General features: G+C 39.2%; 1 pseudogene; it reads left to right on the top strand.

Moving 5' to 3' along the window:
- Positions 1-574: 574 nt before the first annotated feature.
- LOC143380167 (protein SPT2 homolog pseudogene) lies at positions 575-2,583 on the top strand (annotated as a pseudogene).
- Positions 2,584-6,279: the final 3,696 nt, after the last annotated feature.

Genomic DNA, 6,279 nt, shown 5'->3' with positions numbered 1-6,279 from the left:
CTTCATATGTGTACTTTGGATAATGATGTCTATCACATTCCACCATCATTGCTAACCCCCTGCCCCTCCCTTTCCCTCACATCCCTCTGCCCTATCTAGAGTTCGTTTATTCCTCCCATGCTCCCCCTCCCTGCCCCACTATGAGTTAGTCATCTTATATCAGAGAAATGTAGGTAATACATTTTATAGCATCAAACTAACAGCTGCCTTGTAATTGCCATCTGAAAACTAACGTGATATCCATATTATAACATCAAAACTTGGTAAAACTGCTGCCCTTTGGCCTTTAATAGTGAGATATCATCCATATTATAGCATGTAAAAATGATATCAGCAATGCTATGGACTTCAGTTTCCATGTGAACTCCACATTATAGCATTCCACCTGATAAAGCAGCTGCCTTTGGCCCTCAACACGGACATACTATCCATACTTCAGCTTTAAAAACTGGTGATGTGGGGAGGGGTGGGAAAGGGTTGCCGGGGCAGAGCCCTGGGCACACTGACTGCCTCAAGAAGGTGTGCTTTTGCTCCTTTCCAAGTGCTTGGCCCAGTGTCTGCTCCTCAGCCAAACATGGACTTCAGAGAAATTGTCTTGATAGCTTCCAAAGGACAAGGGGACCTCCCAAGAGAGATTCAAAAGTCAAAGGTTTTAAATCAGCAGCTGTACAAGCTTTTCTTAGAAGAAAAGAAGCGGACATCAGACCTTAGAAGAGAAAAGGAGAAAAGAAAAACTAGTGGAAAAACGAATCGAGCTCAAACATGACAAGAAAGCAAGAGCTATGGCCCAGAGGGCAAAGGACAATGTCCCTGGTTACGATGGGATTCCTGCTGAGGAAAAGTCAAGAAGAGGCAGGCAGTGGGAAGGCCCCAGCCAGGCAGTAGAACAGTAATCAAGCAGAGTCAGAGCAGGAGTATGAGCAAGTACCTCCCAAAGTTGAAAGCAAACCAAAGGTTCCCCTTAAAAGTGCTCCACAGCCTATGAACTTCACCGATTTACTGAGGCTGGCTGAGAAAAAGCAGTTTGAACCAGTGGAGATCAAGGTAGTGAGGAAATCAGAAGAGCAGCTTATGACTGCGGAAGAACTTAGGGAGTGGGAATTCTGGAACGAAAGCGTAGGAAAAAGAAACTTGAGACAGATGCAAAACTACCTCCTACTGTGTCCAAAAAGGCACCCTCTCAGAAAGAAAGTGTGGGCACAAAACTTAGCAAATGTGCTGGGGATAGGCACCCTTCCTGTAAAGGAATGTCCTTTCCTCATACTGAGAAGAAATCCGAACCCAGCACAGCCCATGAGAAACACTCGTCAGTGTCTTCATCCACATCCGTGCAGGAGAGAGGACCAAGGCAGGATCTGGCTATAGTTCCCAGCCCTCACTTTGTGAGGGTCATGACACACCTGTTTTCAATGGAGCTATAAAGCCCCACTCTTGCACCTATTCACCAAGTGTCCCAAAGACTTCTGCCAGTGGGACTCAGAAATCTGCTACTGAGCACAAAGCCAAAAAATCTCCTCCTTTTCATCCTCGCCATTCCAAGCCTGGGCCCACAGTCACCCCTACACAATAAGGCTAAGAGTCCAGGTGCCAGGGAGCCAGGCAGCAACTCCCAACTCAGTTCCTGGGAGACCCAGCCCAGGGACTGCTCGGTCCATACTTAATTCTGGCCTTGTGCCTAGATGCCAGGATGCGAGCTCCAGCTCAGGACCTGAGCGCTCCGTCAGTGGGATTAACAAGCTAGTCAGTGACTCCAATCCTTCTGGCGGACAGTAACTGATACCAATGACCCTGAATGACCTGCTAAGTAGTTCAAGTGGCCTGGGTGACCCATCAGTGTCTCAGGTAGTTCTGGGAGACTTGTGGGCAGCCTACAAGCAGTCCACATGACCTTTGACAACTGGTGACTGGCTCAGGACCCATTGGATGATCAGTCAGTGGGCTTGGACAATTCATAAGGGGCTCCATTCCAGCTGGACACACTAGTTCAGGCCCTGGAAGACCAGTAAGTGGCTTAGGACCTGGGTGAACAGTTCGTAGCCCAGGTCCCCTTTAAAGCCCAAGTGTAATGTTGTCTCAGAAATGGTATCTTCCGAGAATATTATTAGTCGAACCAGCAATGGACAGGTAAGTGGAATGAAACCGCCTCTCTCTGGCTACAGATCTGCCCAAGCTCCTCAAAGACTTCCTTTCCCTACTAGTTACAAAAGGCAGTGAGGATATGAGGAGGAAAATGATGATGATGATGAATATGACTCTGAAATGGATGATTTCGTTGAAGATGAAGGAGAACCTTAGGAAGAAATATCCAAGCATATTCTAGAAATCTTTGACTATGACTGAAAAAAACACAAAGATGAAAGAGATTATGCCTTATGTTACATGGAGAGTAGTTGGAAAGAGCAGCAGAATGAAGAAGCAAAGAGTTTAAGACTAGGTATTCAGGAGGACATAGAGGAAATGAGATGTGAAGAAGAAGAAATGAAATGTAGAAAAGCAAAGAAGCTAAAGAGATCAGCTGCTGCTTTGTTTTTGAGAAATTCTGGAAACACTGCTGCAAGGAGTTTCTGCCTTCAGACTGAATAAGCCCCTTGTTATTTCAGATTTACTCTTGGGTAATCAAGGAGAAGGAATGCATAATCTTACTTGCAGGCTGTCAACTGAGCATAAAGTATTTTCAAATACTCCAGGGTAAAACCTGTAACGCCCAGTGTGCTCTTACGGAGTTGACTTCCACAGATGCCAGCCTTGATCCTGATGAGCTAGGCACTCTAATGTGGAGCCACTCACAAGTCAGCCCATCTCCTGTTGTTCCTTTGCTACTCTAAAAGGAAAGAAAGGATTGCCTCTTGACTCCTTTTAATTCTGCTGATGTGAGTAGGGCACTGCCCAACTCCAAATCAAACTTCTTGTCTTTCTGAGGAAACTGGTCCTTCCATTAATGTTTCCAGCAATGAAGTGACCTGTCCTAAATCTATATGTTTGGATTGAGAACTCAAAAATGTAGAGTAAATTTTATAATTATCATAGATGTTATCCTTGTGACTTTAAAGTACAAATTAGAAGGAATTATATTGTATACTGCATTATACATGGATTACATTACTGAGCATTCTTATTAATTTAGGTGGTTAGGCAAATAAAAGTTTTTCAGTTAAAAATACAAGTTAGGCTGAAATAAAAATTCTTTTCTGAGTTTTCCATTCAGATTTATTGTTTTTTTTTAATAGATTTATTGTTCTGTTGGCTTTAGTGTAAAACAGACAAGGTCACTGTGCTGATTGATTTGTTTTTCTAAAAAAGTTCATTTTTATATTGAAGAAAAAAGTTCATTTTTATATTGAAGTTATTTTATTCAAATGTTGGATTTGAGAGAGTATTTAAAAAACAAGAAAGTGACACAAGAGGCTCCCCCAGAATAAAGATATTTTGGAATCCCAAGGTCCCCCTGTACCTCTTGATGTTAATGACTGCATTTTTAGCTTAAATTCCTTAGAAAATATCATTGAAAAAAATTATATTTGATGTGTATTAAGATCATCACCTTCTCTTTTTGCCCATATTGCATGTTTCTTTCAAGCTATTCACTGTGAAGAGATTCCCCCTCCCTAACCCCTCCCCCCAGGTAGAAAATTGTGTTTCCTGTTATTGATATTTTATTGGGCTTGGAACTTTCTTAATTTTCACTCATAAGTCATATCTATAGACATTATATCAGTTAAGCCTCAAGTTCAAGCAGTTCCACTCAGGCTGACCTGAGATCTGGCTGGAAGGAAGCCAAGTCTCAAGGACCGTTAGCAACAGAAAATGAGACATGATACTACAGAGCATTTGTCCTTAAATCCAAATCTGCAGGATTGGAGGCAGTCAGAAATAAGCCTGTAGGACAATACTTCAAGAAATATTCTGGCTTAAGCCACTGGACCGTGGGGGATAGGAAGTAAAGGGGAGTTGTCCTATAAAGAATCCTTACTCTCAGCAGGTGCAGACATTTTCATATACTCCTTTTTACCCACAAAGTCTTTATTCTTCAAGTTTGGATATTATACTATTATAGATTACCATTGTTAGCTTTCATAAGTGGGACCATATGACTAAGTCCTTTAAAACTTAACTCATTTTGAATTGAGTTTAAAACTTTGAAAGTGCAAGGATTTGATTTTAAAGTTGGAATCCCATGAAATGTGTTTTCTTCATTAGGAGTAGCACCATAACTCTTCACATAGATGTTACACTAGTAGCAGAAAATCCTATTGACTTCCTCTCACCGATCTCAAATACCTTCAGTGAAATTGATTTAAGTAGAGTGGGATATTCTATTTTATAAAAGTACTTAATTACAATTAAGTACTTATCATAGCTGAAAGATTTCTGGAGGCTTAAAATTTACTAGAACTTAATGATTGGTACACTTATTGCTGAAAGAAACCATTGTGCTAGATCGGTAGGAAGAGTCAGGTTGTAACACCCTTCCCTTTTGAGCCAGAAGTATTCTTTCATAATAAGATGCTGACCTGCATTAACATTATAAAAGAATACTTCTGGCTCATAAAAAAAAAAAAGAAAGTTGTAAGTCCTTTAAATTAGTATTGGCCTTGTTTCCAAGTCCTGTCTTCCGTTTTGTTGTTCTACACTTCCTGACCACTCCAAACAAAAAGCTTACACGCCTCTGAAGAAACTGGAATAGGCTGTTATTTTCTCAAGGTTTACAAATTAAGTGATTAACTTTTAATATATTCTCTGCTATTTTTATTTTTAAATTTTCTTAATTCAATATTTGAAGATGTACCTTTTATTGGGTAATGTTAAATCATGAATGTAATAATGTTTTTTTCACAATTATGATGTTACATGATTATGGTGTGCCATTCTCTAACACAAAAGATGTGAAAGCAAAGTAGTTTTCATAAAACTCATGGCTCTGATTGCACAGTCCAATTTGCTTTTGATGTTTCTATTGTCAAAACAAAGGGCACTTTCTTTGAAGGCTACTTTCAGAACTTGAATTATATTTTCTCTATAAACTACATATGCAATTATGTCCATTTGGAGGCCAGAGTACCACATGTCACAGGAAGCCTTACATGCATGCCATGAGAAAGTTCAAAGACTGTTAACAAAAAGAAAGTCTATGGGAACTCAAAATTTTATTTTTTGATGGTAATATCCAAGATCCTCTCCAAAAAATAAATTGTTATTTTGTATTTTGTAACTTAAAAGCAGCTATTAGTACATTCCTGAGATATAGCAGGAGACCAAAACATTTTTGAAAAGAGAATAAATATATTAAGAGAGACTGGTTGTTTTATTTTCAGTGTGCTGAATATATTAGACTATTTATTTTCTGAGTGGATGTGATGAACTAAATATTCAGGTGTTTAATGTATGATTAAGAGTGGAATATAGATTCTTTGAAGTTGTTAAATCCACCATGTCTTTTACATAATGGATTAATCAAGTTTTTTAAAAAACAACCTTTACATAGCTCAGCTTGTTTTCTGATGCTGTTGACCTGCAAGAGAAAATACTTTTGCATATACAGGTGAATGTTTTGCAATTTATGTATACAAGAAATTGTAGGCATTAGAGATATTTTATTGAAGAAAACCCTGATAATGTGGCAAACAGTGATAGTTTGAGTTCTTTTCCTATCCATATCCCTTTAATTTCTTTCATCTAATTTCTTTGGCTAGAGTTTCAAGAACTAGGTTAAATAGAGGTGGTGAGAGAGGGCATTCCTATCTTTTTCAGTTTTTAGAGGGAATGCTTTCAATTTTTTTTCCATTTAGAATGATGTTGGCCTGGGGCTTAGCATAGATAGCTTTTACAATGTTGAGATATGTTTCTGTTATCCCAAGTTTTTCTGGTGTTTTAAGTTGTGGAACCAAACTAGATGCCCTGCAGTAGATGATGGATAAATAAAATGTGGTATATACACAATGGAATATTACTCAGCATTAAAGGAGAAAATGGCATTTGCAGGTAATTGGATGGATTTGGTGAATATTATGCTAAGTGAAGTAAGCCAATCCCCCAAAACCAAATACTGAATGTTTTCTCTAATATATGAATGTGATCCATAATGGGGATGGGGGTGGGGTGAGCATGGGAGGAATGGAGGAACTTTAGATAGGGAAAAGGGAGGGAGTTGAAGGAAACAGGCAGAGGGGTAGGAAAGATGGTAGAATGAGGTGGACATCACTACCCCAAGTATATGTATGAAGACACAAATGGTGTGACTCTACCCTGTGTATAACCAGAGACATGAAAAATTATGTTCTA

Source organism: Callospermophilus lateralis, chromosome 1, assembly GCF_048772815.1.
Source record: "Callospermophilus lateralis isolate mCalLat2 chromosome 1, mCalLat2.hap1, whole genome shotgun sequence".
Taxonomy (NCBI): Eukaryota; Metazoa; Chordata; class Mammalia; order Rodentia; family Sciuridae; genus Callospermophilus; species Callospermophilus lateralis.
Note: the sequence above shows the minus strand (reverse complement) of the source record. Positions and strands in the feature narration are given on the sequence as shown.